The sequence below is a fragment of the Ochotona curzoniae genome, unplaced genomic scaffold (genome assembly GCF_017591425.1).
Source record: "Ochotona curzoniae isolate NIBS_2020 unplaced genomic scaffold, NIBS_Ocur_1.0 contig_1, whole genome shotgun sequence".
NCBI classification, from domain to species: domain Eukaryota; kingdom Metazoa; phylum Chordata; class Mammalia; order Lagomorpha; family Ochotonidae; genus Ochotona; species Ochotona curzoniae.
In genome coordinates this window covers 4971417-4992651 of record NW_024464918.1, presented here as the reverse complement: position 1 = coordinate 4992651, position 21235 = coordinate 4971417, and the positions used below count along the sequence as shown (strand labels likewise).

The 21235-nt window shown below is 46.5% G+C and overlaps 1 protein-coding gene across 1 annotated transcript in view; it reads left to right on the top strand.

The window, feature by feature from the left end:
• Positions 1-12801: 12801 nt before the first annotated feature.
• SMAD5 (SMAD family member 5) overlaps positions 12802-21235 on the top strand; it is a 40677-nt gene continuing 32243 nt past the window's right edge. The window contains exon 1 of the mRNA XM_040982178.1: positions 12802-13037. The gene's annotated coding sequence lies outside the window, so the exon portion shown is untranslated. The remainder of the gene's footprint in view (positions 13038-21235) is intronic.

Sequence of the window (21235 nt, the reverse complement as noted above, 5' to 3'; positions counted from 1 at the left end):
CATTCCTGCTCTTCCCATCATCAGGAAAGCAGTTACATGGGACCATGACAGAGTTTCTGGGCTGCAGTGCTGCAGGGGAGCTGGGCAGGATGCTGAGCATGCCAGCTGGGGCAGGTGGAAGCGGGAGTGACAGAATGGTCCCAGGTATGATCATGGTGGGCCTCTTAAAAACCTAGACTCCATCTTCCTATCCCCCTTCCCTCTCTACCCCATCTTTCCTCAGATCCCTCCAACTTTCCTCCTCATGGAAGACGACTGCTTTGGGTCTGAAAGGGTCTGGCAGTGGCCTTTGACATGTGATGCACACTGGTGATTGTCGCTGTCCCGCAGCGACGGACTTGGTGCACAGAGCCGATAATAACACGCGTGGACCCTGACTGATGGTCAAAGCCGAAGTTTATTAGGGGCATCAGACTTTACACATTGAGAGTCCGTACTGTTTCCCTCTCTTGATTGGAATTCCTTTTGTTTTGTATATTACACCAGGTGTTCTCATTCACATGCTGTTTATACCAAAGGTAGCCATTTGGTTGTTGTCATGCAAATACTGTCCAATGAACTGCAAACCTGTGCTCGCTGGCCTTCCAGGCTCACAATGTCCTCCTACAGGAGATCATTCTGGAATACTCCCCTTGCAGGCCTGTCGCCCTCCTCTTGTCTTCTCTGCATACTGTTCTCTCCTCATCGTCACTGCTATGCCCTCCCATGTCCCTGGGGTGCACACCATTTCATCTTCTAAGCACACTTTATCCCCACCAACTCGACTTCACTTAATTCACCCCTATTCATCTTACTGTTGAGTCAGACCTTCCTGTCTCGCCTGTGCTCTCAGTGGCCCTGCTCCTGTCCTGCAGAGTGTAGTTATTTGATTACTGTCCATGCTCTCACTGGCTTATGTAGACTGTGTATTTTGGAACAGGCCATTTTTGCTTATTGCTGTATCTGGGACTTAACACAGATTCTGCCATAGTGACAGCTATCAGTAGAAGTGTGGCAAGTGTGTAAATGCCTGAATGTATCAATGAATCAGTGTATGGGGAGCAGCTGCGTTGGTTCCCACTTTATGTGCTGGTCCAGCCAGCAATAGAGTCCACGATACCCACGTGTCCACTGTGCCCTTGTGAGGAAAATGACTCCAGCCCCTTCCTTCCTGGTGTGTTAGGTTTGGCTGTGTCATGTGGTTTGAATGCAAGCAGTCTTAGAGCCCTGGTCATGGCCACCAAGACAAGTACAGTTACTCTGCCAAATTGCAAATAGCCTAGGGAGGCTTGGCATGCACTTCTTGCTAATAGGGTAACTTCCTTTTGGATAATGGAAAGCCTGGGTATTTCTCTGGAGGTATTTAACTACTCAGAATTCTGAGAAAGAGAAAATAAAAGGCAGGTAGGACTACTCTAGGGCTGCCTATATCCCCAACCGTGCTCTGAACTGTTGTTCTATAACTTGCTGGATAGCCCCACCTGAGCATCCATGGAAACTCAGTGACTTATGGCCAAGAAAGTTGGGTTCCTGGCACTGCACGCTTGTGATATGTCTGCTTCCCTGTGAGAGTTTGTCCTGACCGCTTTCTTTTCAACTTTAGAACAACCTAACTGTGAGATTGAGGAATAGGTTTCTCTTCGTGTGTTTGTCTTCAATGGATGCTGTGGAGAGAAAAACAAGATGTTATTGATTCTTCCATATGTCAGCTAGCTACAAATCTTTGAAGGCTGCTTCTAGAAAAACCACTCAGCACACACGCATCACTCTCTTGTCTGTCACCCTGTGCCCCATGAGCTGTGGGGATTGATCACAGCACCCTGCTGGTGCCAGGACTGCGGGTGTCCTGAGGATAAGAGGGCACAGAAAGCTGAAGACAGGCTGTTTGTAAGTCCTTCCGGAGTCAATGCAAACATGAGTGCCTGGGTGTCCCATCACCTCCAGATACTCCAGATTGTTTGTGGCTACGTCAATGTCACAGACACAGCAAGCAGGGCATGGCTATGTCTATTTCCATGAGGTTGGTTATACAGGTTGACTTTAAAAATGAATTCCAGGCAAGAATAGATGAGTAGAAGGAGGGACAAAATTTGCAGTTTAAAAACATGAGCTCAGCCAGTGCTGATGGTGAAGGTGGTATTGGGGCATCATCTCAGGCAGACTAAACAGCAAGCAATTTGCTTTTGCTTCCCTGGCTTGATTGCATTCCCGAAGAGTAGCACCCTTGTGTGCTTTTGTTCTCAAAGCCATTCCGTGTCTGGCCCAGTGCCTGGTATCTCACAATCATTCAAAGTTTGTTGAATGAATAAATGAGTCAGAAAGGAAGTTGCAACCACACCAGAGATCAGAGATCTGACCGGAGCAAGGGGTGAAGAGGGAGGTTCAAGGAGAGAGTGGTGATGCTTACTCATTGCTTCCCTTATTTCTGAATTTCCTTACTCCTAGCACAGAATGGAGTCTCCTGCAGCAAACAGCAGCAAGTAAAATAAACATGTTATCTTATTTGAGAAACAATCTTCTCTCCTCGACTATTGCTCTGACCTTGAGGCCATGACAGTTGGGACCACACTGAAACACCAGTGTTGTGCAAATTCTCATTTTGGGCAAAATGGCCTGGCAGGGGGCTCCTTCAGTTCCACTAATGGCAAACTCTGGGCAGGGGTCTCTGTGGATTTCTTGCCTTGGTTTTGAAATGTTTGAACTTCAGTTTATGTGCTAATGCAGCACAGCAGTGCTCTGCCACGAGCAGGTATGTGAGAGCCACACAGATGAGATCAACAGCCTGAACTGCTTAGCGTGTTCTTTTCTCCCATGGAAACATTACACGGTGTGACTCGGGTCACCAGAGTTGACTTAGAGGAGCTTAACTGATTTGATTCATCAGTCCAAATTGCCTCTAATGCGGCACATTAGCAATGCCCCCATATTGTAAATGATGCATTCACAGAAGCGTTAGTCATTCCACAAATAGAATGAATAGGTTTCACTACCCTTCAAGATAAACACGTTGGAACACTAACTCCATTCAGTTAGGGCCCTTTGAGCTTGCTCAGGGCCCTTACCTGGCTGTGTGAATAAATACACCGTTTTATGGCCTGCCCGCTCTGTGTGACTTCGTCATCACTCTGCGGCACCAGTTTGGGTGAAGAAATTGCAATTGTGTGCACTGACACATTTATTGATTTCCTTACTTGGTAACTTGCTGCGTTCCAAGCTCAGTTTGTGGGGTGTTGTTGTTCCCTGAAATTTATCATCATGAGATTTGTAAGAATTATTTGTTGGGGTGTAAATGTCTGCAACAATTCTGTGTCTTAGAGTAAATCGAGCAAGCAGGCAGTGCTGAGTGGTGGCTAGAGCAGGAGTTTGACAGTTCAGGTCAGCTGGATTTAGATTCTGGTTCCTTGTCTACGTGAACTCTGCTAATTCACTTCTCTGTCCTCCTGTTTTCTTCTCTGTAAAATGTAAACCTCACCTGTTGTCATCTCTGCCTTGCACCCACTCCTCTTCCTTCTTATGCTCCTGCCAGAATTCCAAACACCCAGGAAAGATTCTTGCAGGCCAGCAAGCTCCATGAAGGAAGACAGGAGGAATAAAAGTAGCCTGGGAAGGAAAGATGGAGCAGCTGTGGGAAGAGACATTCCCTCCAGAGTTTACCTTATAAACAAAGATGTCTTGATAGAAATGTGAGGGTCAGTGGGGAGCTGAGAGCAGTGGGATTAGAAGAGACCAGTGAATGATGGGGGAGAGGAGAGCATAGAAAGCAAAAGATACAAGATATTCCACACTGCAACATGTAGAACAGGCCAGTTGTACAAAATATTTCAAGTGAGTTCTGTTATCCTCCCATGCTTAGCAAAGTATTCTTCCAACACTTGCTCTTAATAGACACTTTGGTGGTGGTGGTGGCACAGTGGGGAAGTTGGCCCAGTTATTAGGATGATGCTAGTTAGGATGTTGCTGTCACCCATCAGAGTCTCTGAGTTCATTTCCAGCTCTGGCTCCCAGTTTCAGCTTCCTGCTGATGCAGACTCCGGAATACAGCCGTGATAGCTCAGGGGGTTGGCCTCTTGGCACCCAGGTAGATGGTCTGGATGGAGCTTGTGGATCCTGGAACCAAAATATAGGACTTCTCTTTTTTTCGCTGTCTCTCAAATAAATAACTGACACCATCCAAGGGTAGAGACACTCTGGGGAACTGTGAATTTGTACAGGCTGTAGTAATTTGGGCATTTGCCAGAGTCTATTCCTTTATGATGTGTGCCTATGTTTCTGCGCTTATAGATAAGAAGATGATAATGCTCCTAGCAGTGACTCCATTCTCTGGTAACTGGCAGTTCATAAAATATACAAGGCACATTGTGCTTTACAACCACTGAGTGCTCGATCAATATGAGCTGTTACAGCAGGCGCATACTCCTGAAGGTATCAGGAAAGATGTCACAGTCAGCTTCATTTCTGATTCACAGGATTTCAAGTCATTTTTCCCTTTTTTTTTTCCTGTAATCTGAATTTTCAGCATAAATGTATCATTTTTATGAAAATCATAAAACTATTTTAGAAAATCTATGCAAACAATAAGACTACAGAGAATGTAGTCTAGTGAGATGCAGCTCTGCTTGAGACATTGTTTCCCGTGATCTTACCTTGAAAATGAAGGCAACCACACAACACATCACCACCCAGGAGACTGGGTGCTGGCAAGGAAGGAGTCACTCACCTTTGTCTTCCTTGCACTTGACACAGCACCAAGCACGCAGTGGATTTTGTGAAAATGCATTCCTATTTAGTGAATAAGTGAACGAACGAATGAAAGCTAAATCTAAGGGCTGGGTTTCTGTTTGGGAGATTGGGGGAGCCATGCTCTGTTACATGTTAACATTGGATTAGGAAATTTCAAAAGAATGGGAACAGTATGATTGTAACTAAGAGCAAATTTAAGACCAAGATTGAAGGAGAAAACTCTATGATTTGGTTGTTGTTGTTGTAAGTGCCTGTAGCATGCTGGTCCTTGATCTAAGTGCTGAGGATTCAGCTATGAAGATGAACTTAATTACAATGGGGAAAATAGACTTTGATCAAGTCATGACATGTGAGAAGTGAGCCCCAGCAGAGAAAGAGCTGGATGCTTTGCAAGTATATAATGGAGTTGGGAGGGGGTGGGGGCAGGGAGGACCCTGGATGAGGGGGAGGGGTGAGGAGAGGATGTAGCCAGGGAAGGCCTTTGTGGGAATGGGGTGTTTACGCTGAGACCCAAGGTTGATGAGTAGGAGTGAGACAGGTCAAAGGTGGTAGGCAAACTATTCCAAAAGTTTCCAAGGTAGAAAGAGAGAACAAAGGAGGGAACCAGCTATACAAGGATCTTAATATGAGGAAGGGCTTGTGGCATATGAGGAAAGGGAAAACAGTGTAAGGAAGGCACAGGCTGGGCTATGCAATTCTGTCTTAAACGCAGTGGGAAGAACTTGAAGAGCTTGAACTGAGAGAGGACATAACCTTATTTGCATTTTCAATATGGAATAGCTGGTGGTACATAAAGGAGAGGGGGTGGGAGGATGTTGAATGGGAGCAGATAAGAATGCTGGTGAGAGATGACAGTGACCCGGAAGAAAACCTGACCTTGACTATGTGGGGGTAGGAAATGTGGGGAGACACCAGCATTGAGACACACTTTAGGGGTGCAATTGCTAAGACTTAAGGCTGGATAGGAAGTGGGTGGGCACTCCTGCCAGAGCTGTGCTACCTCATCTAAACAGCAGCTGTCACTCATCTTTCCCCCCCCCCCCCCCCCCCCCCCCCGTCGAGGAGCACTCCACCCCCTGCAGCCCTGTTCACGGATTTATTTTTCTCTCAAGTGCTCATTACCATGAAACAGACTGAATTTTACTCATTTTCATGCTTTTTAAAATTGTCTGTTTATTATGTCTTAGGTTTTTGTCTTTGCTGTTTGTCGTATTATCCCTGATGCTCCGAATACACTTGATCCATGAAGGTGTTCACGCAGTATTTTTCGCCTTATCAACAAGCGGAGTTCACAAGTAAGCAAATATGGATGAGAGGCAGGGTTCAATGAAAATGCTTTCAGTTGCCTGTTGTTGCATAAGCAAGATGCCCAGAGCAAACACTGACTTCTCTCACCCCTGGTTCTGTGGATCAGCTTGGGCCATGGGGCTTCAGGCCATGGACCTGTTGGGCTGACTACAGGCTGAGCATTGAGATGAGCTTTCCTACCTGTATCTTCATCTTTTTTGAACCAGCGCCTAACTGGAATCTGTTCTTCTCCTGGTAGGTGCCAAAAACAAAAAGACAAAGCTGAACTATCAAATGCATGTAAAGATTGTGTTCCTATGAAGTCAATTGGCTGTCATCAAGGTCAATTGTATTGCACCTCCTCTCGTGAAAGACCTTGCCATGTAGCATGGGTGTGTAATCCCACATGAGGGGTGGGGGATGAAGATTTAAGAGCTGCCATCTGATCTATCAACAGCACTGCAAGGCATGATTGGAGCAACTACATGAGTAGAATTGCAGTTTGAGAAGGGAAAGACTGGAATAGGAGCAGCTTGGGCAGAGAGGATGTCAAGTACCAGGACTTCAGATTTACACCTGCTACATGCAGGGAGACTGCCAATGGTTACCAGTAGTAGAAGCATAACACTTGAGGAAAATCTGAATGGGCTGGTTAATGCAATTGCAAAGTCTAGGGTAGAGCTTTGAGTGCTGGTACAGCTGGATCCAGGGACTAGAATGATTTTGATCAGGGATTAGTTTTTGCTTCTGTTTCAGAGTTCTGTTCCCCTCTTCTGGTGTCATTTCCAAGGAAATTCTCTCCCTGGCAGCCTCACAGTTACCCTTAGGTTAGCAATGACAATAAAAAAGAAAGATGAATTTTCTCTCTCAGCATTCATGCCTCAGCCTAAGGAGTGATACATGTTCTCTTGCTAAGGTTGTGTGTTCATCTTTGAGCCAATGACTGGCCTATGTAACTGAACTGTAATACTATAATCCCTCTAGGTCATGCATACATCTCTGGGGTTGGGTTCTGTGTCTGAGATAGTAAGGGAATGGTATTAATAAGGATAGAGGAGAAAGTATTGAAAGGCATGGAACAGAAAATCTACAAATACTACTCTCCAGCAGAGAGGCTAACAGGGTTGCTGAATTTAAGGGTCTGGAGTTCATTAGTCAAGTCCAAAATGGACACAGAAACTTGAAATTCTAACAGCTGGGAATGAATGAGATGTCCTATCTAAGTAAAAAGAACAGTTTTAACATCCTATATAATGAATATACATGTTATATATAAAAATGAATTTGCTAAGCATTATAGGGATTGCTGTAATTCAGAAGAAAATATGTGTTTTTAAAATAAATCCTTAACATGGGCCACATGCTATCCAAAGCACCTTGTAAGACTCTATGTATTAAATCCTCGTGATCATAGTAGAGTCTATTGTTACCCCCATTTTATGCATCTGGAGATTGGGGTCCAGCGTGGCTAAGGTAGTCAGAGAGGCAGTCACACAATAAGGGAGGATTGTCCATGTTCGCGCTGAACAGTCTGGCTTCAGAGTTCTCATGACAAAGATTAGTTACAGGGCTTCCTAGAGCATGGGAGGTTTCTGTCCAGTTCTTTCTCTGACTTCATAGCACGCCCAGATTTTCACCTGCTGCTCTGGATTTGTGGTGGGTCACACATGTGGTTTGGCTCATCTGAGACAGTGTCTCTGAGGATGAAAACTGAGCCTGCAGAACCATGCAGGGTAGTCAAGTACGGGGGTGATTGCTGTCAGGAGAAACAGATGCTGTTTGAGTCAGGAGGAAGGGAGTGTTTGCTCCAAGCCCTACTTTAGAAAGCCTCTTTGTTTTATGATTCTGGGTGCAAGCAACCCTTTTAATTTTGTGTTTTGGAATCCAGCCATGGGAGGCCTTGTTTAATGTAGCAGATGGCTGGAGACAGGCAAACCTGGTTCCTATGTTTTACTCAAGCTGCCTTCCCTGGAGAGAGTCTCCTAATTAGGTTTCTCTTTAAAAAAAAAAGAAAGAGAGAAGAAAAGATAACCTAAAATGGACATGTTACAGTTCCACCATGTGTGAAGTAAGCCACCTTCCGAAGCATGTGTAAGCATACAGAGGTCCGGAAGCCTTCTGAGAGCTGATGAAAGCTGTAGGCTTTGTCTGCCGAAAATGTGTGCGTAGGTATACACACAAAAAAACTTGCGTGTTCATTCCGGCAGCTTAGAGAGTCTCTGATCTTCATCCCTGAAGCTTCTAGGAGTCTGTGGCTGCCAGATTCCTGGGCTTTGAGTTCAGGCAGCTGCTTCTTTTTTAACATTTTCACCACATTCACATCAACTTCTGACATGTAAACGGTCTGTGCATTCTCAAGGCGGTATTTCCCGCTGGAACACCAACATTTTACTAGGAAAACCATCCTTGCAAATGCTGGATCACGTTGCTGTTGCGTATGGCTCTTCTCTGTTAAAACTAGTGGGAAGGTGCTTCCAATCAATTAGAACAGGACGATTTTGTTCTCTCCGGATTGTGAGGTGTGTCTTTGTACATCCTATGCTTGGAAGTACTCTTTCCTCGTCTGGATACTCTTGGGTCCTGGCTCCTGCGTGGTTGTCAGCATTAATGACCAGGGACCATGGGGTTCATTGCCAACTGAAGAGCAAATGCAGAACCTTGAATGAGAGCTTGAGTCTCTGAGGATGTTGCCTGGGAGGAGTGCTATGGTAGATGGTTCTTCCTCTGTTTCCTTTCTGAAGCAGGAAGTCTCTGAAGTGGCTCACAGGACCCTTCATAGCTCTCCGTGGGCGATCACTTGCTGATGCTTCTCTGTGGAGTGACTCCTGAACATTGTTGTTTTCTTCCTGTCCTGCAGGGTGAGAAGTAGCTCATTAGGGAGAGCCTTCTCAGCCATAGCAAGTTCAGAATTGGCATATGCAAACCTCGGCCAATCAGCCCCAGCTCCTGTACATTTAAAAAGATTTGAAACCATGGACTTTGTTGATTGTCCCAATTCTTCATATTTTATCTATTGTTCTGCTTTTCCTGAAAGTCCACGCCATGTTAGATCTGGAAAATTCAAAATCGGAGTAGGTCCAAGGCAAAACATTTGGGCTACTTCCCCGTGCTAAATGAATATTTTCAACAACTACTGAAGACATTAGGGAAAGGCTGATTTCTTTTCCATGTTAACTAAGGAAAATCCTCTCTAGGGTTTAAGTCAGATTTCTTTTTTTTTTTTAAAGATTTATTTTTATTATTTTTTCATTGGAAAGGCGGATATACAGAGAGGAGAGACAGAGAGGAAGATCTTCCGTCCGATGAATCACTCCCCAAGTGAGCGCAACGGGCCGATACTATGCCGATCCGAAGCCAGGAGCCTCTTCCGGGTCTCCCACGCGGGTGCAGGGTCCCAAAGCTTTGGGCTGTCCTGGACTGCTTTCCCAGGCCACAGGCAGGGAGCTGGAAGGGAAGCGGGGCTGCCGGGATTAGAACCGGCGCCCATATGGGATCCTGGGCGTGCAAGGCGAGGACCTTTAACTACTTGCGCCACTGCGCCGGGCCCTAAGTCAGATTTCTTAACCTCAGCGCTGTTGATGTGTTGAGCCAGATACTTCTTACAAGAGGCTGGTTTGTGCATCTTAGGGTGTTGAGCACCAGCCCTGACCTCTTCCCCTGGACTCCAGGAGACCTAGCTCCTGCTTGTGACAACACAGAATGTCTCGAGCACTGTCACGGGTTTCCTGGGGGTGGTGAGGTGGCGCAGCAGATAAGGTACCTCTTGATGGGCCTGGCTGTAGTCCTGGCTGCTCTGCTTCCAGTGCAGCTCCCTGTTAACGCACACCCTGGGAGGCAACCACTGATGGCTCAAGTGCCAACTAAGCAGGAGAGCTGGATTGAGTTCTGGTTCCTGACTCTGACTTGGCCCAGCCTTGTCTGTCTTGTAGGCATTTGGAGAGTAAGCCAGTAGATAGAGCTCCCTTTTTCAAACAAAATGAAAATAGGTAAAATTTTGAAGGGTTTCCTAAGTATACAATTATCCATGGATGAAAACCACTGCCCTTCTTGATTTAGAAACAGACTTCACTACAAGTGAAGTAAAACTGAGTGTTGCAGCTGCTTTGATCTGATATTAATCAGACAAATGGTACAACTGAGAAGCAGTCTGTCTAGCTAGGTCTGTTCAGATTGTCCTGGTCAGCGTTGTGTTCATAGATCTTATTAGATAGCTCAAAACGGAGATCCCTTTGCTCTGTTCCTAGGCTCTGATAGCCCATTTTCTTGCTGCTTTACCGTTTTGTTTTGTTTTAAAGATTTATTTTTACTTTTATTGGAAAGGCAGATATACAGAGAGGAGAGACACAGAGGAAGATCTTCCCTTCGATGATTCACTCCCCAGGCAGCTGCAACGGCTGGTAAGGTACTGCGCTGATCCGAAGCTGGGAACCAGGAACTTCTTCCGGGTCTCCCATGTGGATGCAGGGTCCCAAAGCTTTGAGCCGTCCTCGACTGCTTCCCCAGGCCACAAGCAGGGAGTTGGAAGGGAAGTGGAGCTGCCAGGATTAGAACGAGCGCCCATATGGGATCCCGGGCGTGCAAGGCAAGGACCTTAACCACTGCGCCATCGTGCCAGGCCCGTTTTGTTTTGTTTTTACTATATATTAGTGATCCTTCTCATTTACAGCCGTTTGAAGTCCTTTGCAGGTTTCTGCTGTACTGCTAAAATCTCCCTTCGTCCCTTCTGTGTAATCTCCGCCATAGGTTGACCTATGCTGAAGCCACACAGCATCTGGCAGAGGCTGGAGTTGTTGGTGGATCCAATCAGCATGGAGACACACAGTACAGTCAGCAAAACTGCTGGCATGAGAATTCTGAAAAGGAACCCTACAGTCATACTATGTTCTTACCTATGTGCAATGACTGCAAGATAGCAAATTATCGTGGGAAGGATTTTTACTGGTAGTATGAAGTCAGGAGTGGTTTTAGGGGACAAAATGTTGAAACCAAATTACTGTGTGCTGTAAGGTTTAACAAAACGTCCTGCAAGCATCAGCTCTGAATTGTTTTTTTTTTTTTTTTAAAGTCACCCTCCAAGGCAGGGTTATAGGCACTTCTGGGAGTTGTAAACTCATGCAGGCTCCAGAAATAAGTGCCTCCCAAGGACTCAGAGCTTCTGAATTAACAACAAATAACAGTGAGCGTGACAAAGAGTTAAAGCACACAGACGACTTTCGGGGGTTTATAGTGCAGTAAAGAAGCTCAAAATGTAGACCTGAGATGGCAGACTGATGGCTGCGTACTAAATCAAAAACACAAATGTGTTCTGTTTGCTTGTATAGAGCTGGCCTCTGGACTTAAGGGGGATGGGCGGGGAGGAGCAGAGAGGAAGAAAAGGGGAGAGAGAGACATAGAGAGTGGGAGAGACATGGAGAGCAGGAGAGACATGGAGAGCGGGAGAGACATGGAGAGCGGGAGAGACATGGAGAGCGGGAGAGACATGGAGAGTGAGTCTACCCCTCTTTCTGTCACTCAGATAAATAAAATATTTTGAGAACCTTTTAAGATTTATTTCTGTTTGAAAGGTAAAGAGATATAGAGAGGGGTCTTCCATCTGCTAGTTCATTTCCCAGATGGCCACAACAGCTGGAGCTAAACCCATCTGAAGCCAGGAGCCAGGCGCTTTTCCTGGGTTTCCCATGCAGATGCAGGGATCCAAGGACTTGGGCCATCCTCTACTGCTTTCCCAGGCCACATATCATGGAAGTGGAGCAGCTGGGACACGAACTGACACCCAAAATGGGATCCCAGCGCCAAATGGGAGGATTAGCCAACTGAGCCATTGTGCCAGCCTGCATATTAATATTTTCAAATACTCTTAGTACTTAAGGTATAAACATTAGGGTCATTTTCCTTATTACTAGTTATGACTTATTCTGACCATACTCCACTGCAGGCAGAGGGTTAACCGCTACCTATAACACTGGCCCCTAAAATCTTTCTAAAAATACTGAACTTTTTCCATAAAAATACAAACTTTCTGCTTTAATTGACAAAAAAAAAAAATCAAATGATTAGCTAACACAGGGCCCTTCTTCCATTATTTGCCCATGGTGGCAGCTGGTGGGGGGACAGCTGTGCCCTCAGGTGGGAGCAAGCCCTCCCTGGCTCCCCACCCTGTCCTTCCTTGTCAGACCTCTGTCACAGCTATACCCTAATGCTATATACCTCTGACAGCTATACCCTAATGCTAGACTTCCTCAGCACGTGTTCAGATGGCTGCAGCCTGGAGCACAGGCGGCCTTTTGTGTGTCGAATGAGATGAACCTTGCACCCTGCCGCGTAGGTGGCAGCTGAGGTGAAAAGAAAGGGTCAGACGGAACTCGGTTTTGAAGGTAGAATTCCCCTGGACTCCTTATTGCATTAGGATGTGAGAGACAGATTTCCAAAATGACTCTAATTTTGATTTGTGTGTTATTCTTTATTAAAGACCTTGACCCTGGTTCCACAGGTGCCCGCATCCTGGGGCCATCTTCCGCTGCCGCCCATATCTGCGTCTCCATTGGGCAGGGCTTCAGATGTAAGGGGTCAGAAACGTGTACCTTAGCAGAGACAATTCTCTTCGTTCAGATTTATGCATGAACGGATATCTCAAAAGGGGCCAATGGCGCCTCGAAAGATGTTTTCGCATTTTATGTTTCTATCCAAGCCGTCCTTTCTTGACAATGTGAAGCCCCGGCTGCCAACTGTGGCAGACTCCCGCTTCCAGGCCCGAGAAGCCTGGGCTGCTCGGAAACCGGGCTTGGCTGGCGCGCGGCCCAGCGCGAGGCTTCCTCCGGCCGCCGCCGGCGCTGCGGGCCCGCCCTCGGTCCAGCCGCGGTCACTCGGGCCTCAGCGCGCATGCGCCGATCCAAGCGGGGTGTCCTCCCAGGCTCCTTCCCTCGCTCCCTCCCTCCCTCATCCGGGTCCTGGGCGAGCGGACGCCGTACGCGTGTCCCGGGACCGGGCTGCTAATAAAGTTGCAGCGAGTGGAAGCGCGCCCAGCTCTGCGGGTGAGTGCGTGAGTGAGCGTGGCGGGCCCCGGGGCGCGGGGGCGAGCGCGGTCGCGGGGTGGGCCGGCGGGGGCGTGCGGAGCGGAAACGGCCCGGGGCCTGCGGGACGGGAGGGTAGGCCGAAGCCGGGCCTGTTGCGGTCCTGGCGGTCGCGACGGAGGCCTCGCCCGCGGGCCCGGGCGGCTGGGAGACGAGGGGCTGGCGCTGGCACACGTTCCGGCCCGCCGCGCCCGCCGATGGAGACGGAGGGGCCCCGTCGCGCGCGTGCGTGTGTGTGTGTGTGGAGGGGGAGCCCGGTTTGTGGCGGGGCGCAGGGCCGTCAGCTGCTGGGGCGCCGTGTTCTCGAAGCACTCGCCTCGCTCCCGGCCCGAAAGGGCTGCCGCCCGACAGCCGTCCCCCCGGCTGGACGAGTCCGAGCGGCCGTCGCTTTGTGTTGGCGAGATAAGGATCCGTGCTTATCGGTGGGAATTACACTCCGGGCACTTGGGACCTGCTACTGCGCGCAGCTGGTCGTTAGCCCCGGTTTCCGCCACTTGCCCTGTAAGTTTTTTTTTTTCCTCCCCCACCCACACTGCGGAGATCCTTTGGGCTTCCCGGAAGCCCCTGCAAGGCTGGAAGGGGAGCGCCGCAGCGGGGGTGGGGGATTCATTTTACCTTGGCCTCCCCCGCCCCAACTCCGCACCCCCAACTTGGGCATCCCTACTCGGAGCTGGGCTCCAGGCCCCCCGTCCCCCTCCCCCCTTCCAGCCGCTGTTATTACGTGGAGTTTGGAGCTTAAGCTTTGAAAACTCCAAGTGGCGCCTGTCTTAAGTCGGAGCATGCTCAGTAGTCAAAACAGAGTCTCCGTGCGAGAGGGCGGCGGGGGGGCAGAAAAAAGTGGAATAGGAACTGGGGCGAGGATAGTCGGGGTGTTTTGGACGTATGCCCGTTTCCTAACAGAGTTCCAGTTCTGGCTTGGGTGGCACTGGAGAGTGGTCGTTTTTCTTCGGGCCTGGAGGTGCGGAATGCCCGAACACCCTGAGCCTAGCCGGGTTATCTCATTGTGAGAGACAGTGTTTCCTGACCAGCTGGAGGTCCGGGGTGGGGCGCAGTGGGGGGAGGGGGGAGCACAGCCGCTGCGTGTGCCTTTGACTGGGTGTGGTGCTAAATGTATCTTGTTGACCTTATCTTTTCTGTGGAAAAAGTTTTGAAGTCTGGTTGGGATTGTCACATTATGCCTTGTTACCTGGCACTGCCCGAGGTGTCCTTATCCAGCCCCTGGGTCAGGGCTGCTGGAGGCGATGGTGAGCCCTCCTCTGCCTAGCCAAGGTAAGGGGTCTTTGGCTCCTTGATGAAGATTCTTTTAAAAAATCGGAACCTTTGAATTTTCTTCGGGGACGTGAAGTGCCCACAGTGAATGAACTTTTTTTAGTTTTTAAGTTGGAAGATAGCCCCGTTAAACTGTTTCTAAACATGTGAAGGTGGTGGTGTTAGTTGGGGAAATAATAGTCCAGATGACAGTTGAATACTTTGATCTCGATGTCATTAGGAAATGTGTCCCAGATCCCAAAGTAAGAAGTTACCTTTTCTGTAACTGTTTTTTCTTCCTCTAAGGTGCACCAAATTAAAAAGTATCAATCAACTTGAAAGAGGCAACTTAACAAAATTTAGTTTTCATAAATGTTGTAACATTGTTTAGGTTGTCAAAACTTAGTTTTTGTGTGTAATTGCATGTTCTCCCTGTAACATTGTTGCCAGCCAGGTCAGTTTCTTTTATATAACTACTCTACTCCATCAGCTTCCCCCATAGCTTTCTTTTGCATCCATTCCTTCTTGAACAGTACCTGCAATAGGCAGCACCGAGTAGGTTAGTTTCAAATGCACCTATAGGATGAAGTCTGGGGCAAGGTGGAAGAGAGTAGCGCACTGGATGAAAACCTCACAAAGTGCTTTCTGGGGTTCTTTTCTGCTCTCGTAGTACCCTGTTTGGGTCTTTGTGATCGACACCATAAAAATGGTTGGATTGATAAATCCTGTGTTTCTTTCCCTGCTGGCAAAGTCAGCTATTAATTTAAGTGAGAAACAGTGGCAAAATGTTATTACTAATGAGGTTTAAATCAGATCCTTGTTTACTGTTGGTTATGTAACTTGTTGCTGGGAGTGTTATTAAAAGTTGCATTCTGTAACAAGGTACAGGCAAGTGAATTGTGCCTCCTGTCTTCCCCAAGTTTTAATGCTTGGCTGAACCTGATGGCACATTAGACTATAACTGTAATTAGACCTGGGCAGCCTGTCTGTTTCCTGTTTTCATCATGAACCCAAACATTATGATTTGCAGGGATGATCTTTTTTGTCTTTTGCGTTAAACAGAGGCAGTGTGTTTTCCCTCACAACTGGAAACAGATTTGTAACTTGGTCAAATCAAAGACTAGTGTTTTGGAAGACTAGGCAATGATCAGGAAACAGTTTAATTTTTGGTAACTTAAATTGAAATACCATGTAAAAATCTGTTTCACATAAATTTTTTGATTGTGTGTTTACATAACTGTTAATATTACCAGTAGTTTCAAGAGCTCTAAAAAAAAAAAGTTCTGAGCCCAGTGCAGTAGCCTACTGACTGTTGTCCTTGTCTTTCATGTGCCAGGATCCCATATGGACTCCAGTTCGTGTCCCAGTGGCTCTGCTTCCCATCCAGCTCTTTGCTTTTGGCCTGGGAAAGCAGTGGAGGAAGGCCCAGAGCCCTGGGACCTTGCCTTTGCGTGGGATATCAGGGGGAGGCTCTGGGCTCCTGGCTTTGGATCAGCGCAGCTCCGGCTGTTGTGGCTGCTTGGGCAGTGAATCAATTCTCTGTCTCTCATTCTCTGTATATCTGACTTTCCAATAAAAATAAATAAAACCTTAAAAAAATTTTTTAAGTAAATGTTTAAAAAAATGTTCCTTTTTATTTATGTGAAAGTAAGGGAGAGGTAGCTGTTATCTGCTAGTTTACTCCTTAAAAGCCTTAACTGCTGGGAACAGGAGCCAGGAACTCCATCTGGGTCTCCCGTATGGGTGCTGGGAGGCCTGCACTTGACCTGTCCTTTGCTGCTGTCCCAGGGAGCTGGCAGGAAGCTTGATCACAAGTCAAGTGGCTGAGACTCCGCTGTTACCTCAGTTATCACAAGTAGCAGTTTAGCCTGCTATACTACCTCAGCTCCAGTTTGAGAAAGCTTTGAATTTAAAAAACAAACAAACAAAAAACTTTCTATGTTTGGCTTGTCTGTGTTTCTTATGACTAGATATGTTGGTAACGCGCACCCCATGTGGGGGAATGTTGGAGCTACAGTGAGTGTGCTCCTTAGAGCACCTTTACTCTGTGGTTTATCAGGCTTCTCTGGGTTATTGTATTTTTTTTAATTCTGGAGGGCTTGTGTTTGTGTGTTTGTGTGCATGCACACATACTTTTGACACATAAAGAAACCGAACAGCTTAGTTCTTCAGCTGTTAGGACACCTTCATCCCGTGGCTTGCTAGTGTGCACGAGGTCGGAGGCGTGGGAGAAGAGTGCTGGTCAGCGCAGCGGCAGCGTGAGGAGTGGGTATCTCCGCCCGTGGATGTTCCCGAGCGTATCTGGGAAGGTGGCGCCCACGGAGACGCAACGCACAGATACAGCTTCCCCGCCGAGAAGATGAGGAACTCTCACAAGTTGACCTATGTCTGTTTTTTCTTCTTTTTCTCTTTTAAGAAATTAATTACTTTTATTTGAAAGGCAGATCCACAGAGAGGAGAGACAAGGATCTTCCATTGACCACTTCACTCCCAAATGGCTGCAACAGCCAAAGCTGAACTGATCCAAAACTAGGAGCCGGGCATTTCTTCCCGGTCTCCCATGCAGGTGCAAGGTCCCAATGCTCTGAGCCGTCCTCCACTGCTTTCCCAGGCCGTAAGTAAGCAGGGAGCTGGATGGGAAGTGGAGCAACTGGGACAGGAACTGGCACCTAAGTGGGATGCTTGTGCTTGGTGGTAGAGGGTTAGCCAGTTGAGCTAATACCCTGACCCTCCTCCCTGCTTTATTTTTTCTTTAAAGTTGTGTTTGACAAGGAAAAAGAAAAATCTGTCCTGTCTGTGTGTTCATTCCCCAGATGCCTGCAGTGGGCAGACTCAGCTGAGGTTGGGAGCCAGGAACTCAGTCCTGGTCTCCCACCTGAGTGGCAGGAGCCCAAGCACTTGGGCTGTGGCCCTGTCCTCCAGGTTCTGTCTGTGTTAGCAGGAAGCTAGGATGCGGTGTCAAAGCCAGGTACTCCTAACCGCTAGGTCTGACATTGCCCCAACCCATTTCCTTTATCTCTTCTGGAGTTAAAAGCGGAATATTCATCTTATTCCTGAAGCCACACTTTTCAACCTATAATTAGGCTCTGAATCTGAGGGCTGTGTTCACTAAATGGAAGATTAAGGTTTAGAACCTGAGAAAAAAATTATTAAAAACTAGATTTTTAGGGTTTGTGTTGTGGTCATTGGGTTAAACCACTGCTTGTGATGTTGGCATTCCATATTCAGGGTGCTGAGTTGAGTCCTGCGTTCTGGTTCCTGTCCACTTTCCTGTCTGTGCCTGGGAAGGCAGCGGAAGATGGCTCTGTGCTCGGGCCCTGCAACCCTTGTGGGAGGCCAGGATGGAGCTGCTGACCTGAGCCTGGCACAGTCCTGTCTGTTATGGCCGTTTGGGAGAGCAAACCAGAGTTGGAGCTCCTCTCTCTCTCTGCACCCGCTCACCCCTGCCTGCCCTCCTGCCAGTTATTCCACAAGTAAATCTTTCAAAAAAAAAAAAATCTAGATTGTTTGGACCAGCTGATCTTTCAGTCTCGTAGGTCACCTTCATATTCGCATTGCTTTTATTATTTCACAGTTTGGTAAGATGGCGTAATCATAGCATTCTTGGGTTTTTCATAAATAACCAGTTCTGGGCTAAATTTAGTTTTTTTTTTTAACTTTTTTTTTAACCTTGGGAAGCTGAGGGGGGAGGTTTTTGTTCAGTTCTTGTAGAGTCATGCTTTTGGTAACTTTGTTCCTGCTTTTACTGTCTCCTAATTTGGTTAAGATAATATTTTAGAGGAAGGAGTTTCTTATTAAGAGAGTTCTGTGGGAGTCCTGTGAGGTAACCTAGTAGCTAAAGTCCTTTCCTTGCTCGTGCTGGGATTCTGTATGGGCGACAGTTCTAATCCCAGAAGCCCTGCTTCCCTTCCAGCTCTCTGCTTGTGGGCTGGGAAAGCAATGGAGGATGGTCCAAAGCCCCCTAGGACCCTGCCTTTGCATGGGAGACCAGGGGGAGGCCTCAGGCTCCTGGCTTTGGATCGGTGCAGGTCCAGCTGTTGCAGCTACTTGGGCAATAAATCAACAGACAGAGGATCTTCCTCTCTGTCTCTCCTCCTCTCTGTATATCTATCTTTCAAATAAAAATAAATAGAATGTTTTTTAAAAAGGAGAGTTCTGTTGGTGTAGAGCTATAATTGCAATTCATCTTTGGAAGATAGTTGTTGAAGTATATTTTGTAAACAATTTTTGCTTTCCCATGCTTTAAGATCCCGTCTTTGCCTGTAATTTGCATGCTGGTGTTGTATGGAAATTGGGAAATGGTTTTATCTGTTGTGGTGAGATTTTATGTGGATTTTCTTTTGAATTTCCATATATGTTGTTGTTAAACTGAAAGTAATAATAAAAACGCTCCGTGTCCCGTTTCTGCAGTCATCAGCCAGCTTCTTTGGAGGAAGCTTATACTTTACAGATTTACTCATGATCTCAGAATAGGGCTGGTGCTTTCAAGACAAGTTTTGTTTTGTTCAGTTTTGTTTTCATGATGTGTTAAAAACTGCCCTGTCTAGTAGACTGTGTGCCTTGAGAGCTGGTCAGCCTGGTTTTAGGCTCTCAGGAATTGGGATACTACAGAATTCAAACACCTCGATTTTCTTCCTTCCAGCTTCCTTCCTGCTAAAAATGTTCTTGGAGTTGGAAGTGCAAATTACACAAATGAAGATTAGAGTTAAAAAGGAACTAAAGGCGTCATTATTGTCATGTGTTCTAAGTGTAGGGCTCTTGAACTCTGGGATGTACGGTGTCTGGAGAATGCCTTCACAGTGCATGGGCATTAGGAGTAGGTTGTGTATGTGGGTAACTTGTGCTCTAAAGGCACATCGTACTCTAAGGACTTGGTTTGTGTACTTGACGGTTTTATGGGTGAACACTGTAAAGACTGACCAGCTCCCAGTCTGTTCCTGTGCCTACAAGCCTCTACAGGCCTGCGCAGATGCATCTGGCAGGAGGGCAGGTAGCAATGGTAGAAAGTCTTCCACAGTTTAGGGTTAAGGGGCTGAATGATGCGTGTAGATGAGACTCGGCTTCATTAGGGAACTTACAAGAGTAGGTGAAACTTAAAGAATGGTTAAAAACTGGGAACAAGAGTGTAGATGTGGGACACAAAATTAGGCAGGAGAATTAGGGCATGAGGAGTGTCGGGGGTACAAGTTCAGCTCCTGAATGGCATTGAAATCCACCCTGAGAATTTGTGATATCTTGGAAATCAGGAGTCATAGATGTGGAAAGTGATGATTCAAGTTTTTTTCTATACAAAAATAATTCTGAGGGCTAGCATTGTGGCATGATGGATTAAGCCACCATTTGCAGCACTGATATCCAATATGGGAGACTGGACAACGCCCGGTGCTCCTGTGTAGGTGTGACTCCCTCCAGTGTCCCCTGAAAAGCAGCTGAAGATGGCCCAGGTTCCATGTGGGAGACACAATGAAGCTTCTGCCTCTTGGCTTCGGCCTGGTCCAGTCTAGTTTTTACAGCCATTTAGGAGTGAAACAGCAGATGTACGGTCTTTTTGTTACTTTCTAACTTTGCCTTTCAAATACATAAATAAATCTTAAAGAAAAATAGTTTTGATACCCATATGATCATATCGTTTCTTCCTTTTAGATGTTTCCATAAGTAACAGGATTTCTGAATCTGTAAGAGCTGTGGGCAAACTTAATTTTGTTTTCCTTATTTTTGCCTGCAATTGTGGGGGAGACTTGTAAGTTTTGCAAAGTAGTGTAACTGAATTTAGAGTGTGCAACAGTGATGTTGATAATCTGCTCTTACCGACATTTGGTGACTACTAGAACCGTAAGGATAAGGTTCTTTAAAACTTTATGCCTACTAATATGTATATTTGCAAAGTAGTTCTCTTTTATTCTAGGTAATCCTGAACACCTTGGTTCATGAACATACTGCATAATGTGGGACTCTTGTTAAAGTGCGGTAGGAGGAGTGGGCCTGGGTGCAGTGGTCAGCATGCTGTTTGAGATGCCTTCATCTCCTACCACATTTTCTTGTTTGAGTCTAAGCTCTCCCTGCTCTTCCAGCTTCCTGATAAAGCACATTCCAGAAGGCAGCAGGGGATGGATCCAGTGCTCAGGTCCCTGCTTCCCATGCTGGACATCTGGATCGAGTTCCTGATTCCGGGTTTCTTCAAAGTAGAATGAAAATACAGAAAAAAATTAACATTTAAAAACTATATAGATTTTAGTATCTTATTCTCTATTAAGTCTTATTTTTTTTTTTTAAGATTTATTTGGAGGTGGAGTGGCAGAGGGAGAGGTGAAGAAAATCTCCTATCTGCTGGCTCACTGCCAAATGTGTGCAACAGCTAGAACAGTGGCACCCATGTAGGTTACAGGGCCCCAAGTATTTGGGCCATTTTCTGTGCTTTCCCAAGTGTACCAGTAGGGAGTTGCATCAGAAGTGGTGAAGCTGGAACCCAAACTGACACTATGATATGCTGTACTACTGGTGGCTAACCCATTGCACCTCAATGCCAGCCCCTAATAGTGTCTTTTTTTAGCCTGAATTCCTAGTGTGGAGTATTCCTGGCCTGTGATAGAAACCCAGTAAGTTTGAAACAAATCTGGAATCTACAGTAAAGAATTTGACTCTCATTTTTGTTTGTACGATCTCCAAATCACATATTTACTCTCCCAAGCTTTAATTTCACATTTTGGACATGTCATTGCTTGCTTGTATTCCTCCACTGTCATCTTCTCTCCCATTTTGGTCATTACCAGAATACTCTTGTTTGTGGTAAGTTGGTATTTCCTTTCTTTGGTCTTTTTTTTTTTTAATTGTATGAATTTTATTTTTGATACTTTTTACATATGTGATTAGGGTGCAAAGAGTCAAGGGCTTTAGGAAAATGGGTGAGACCA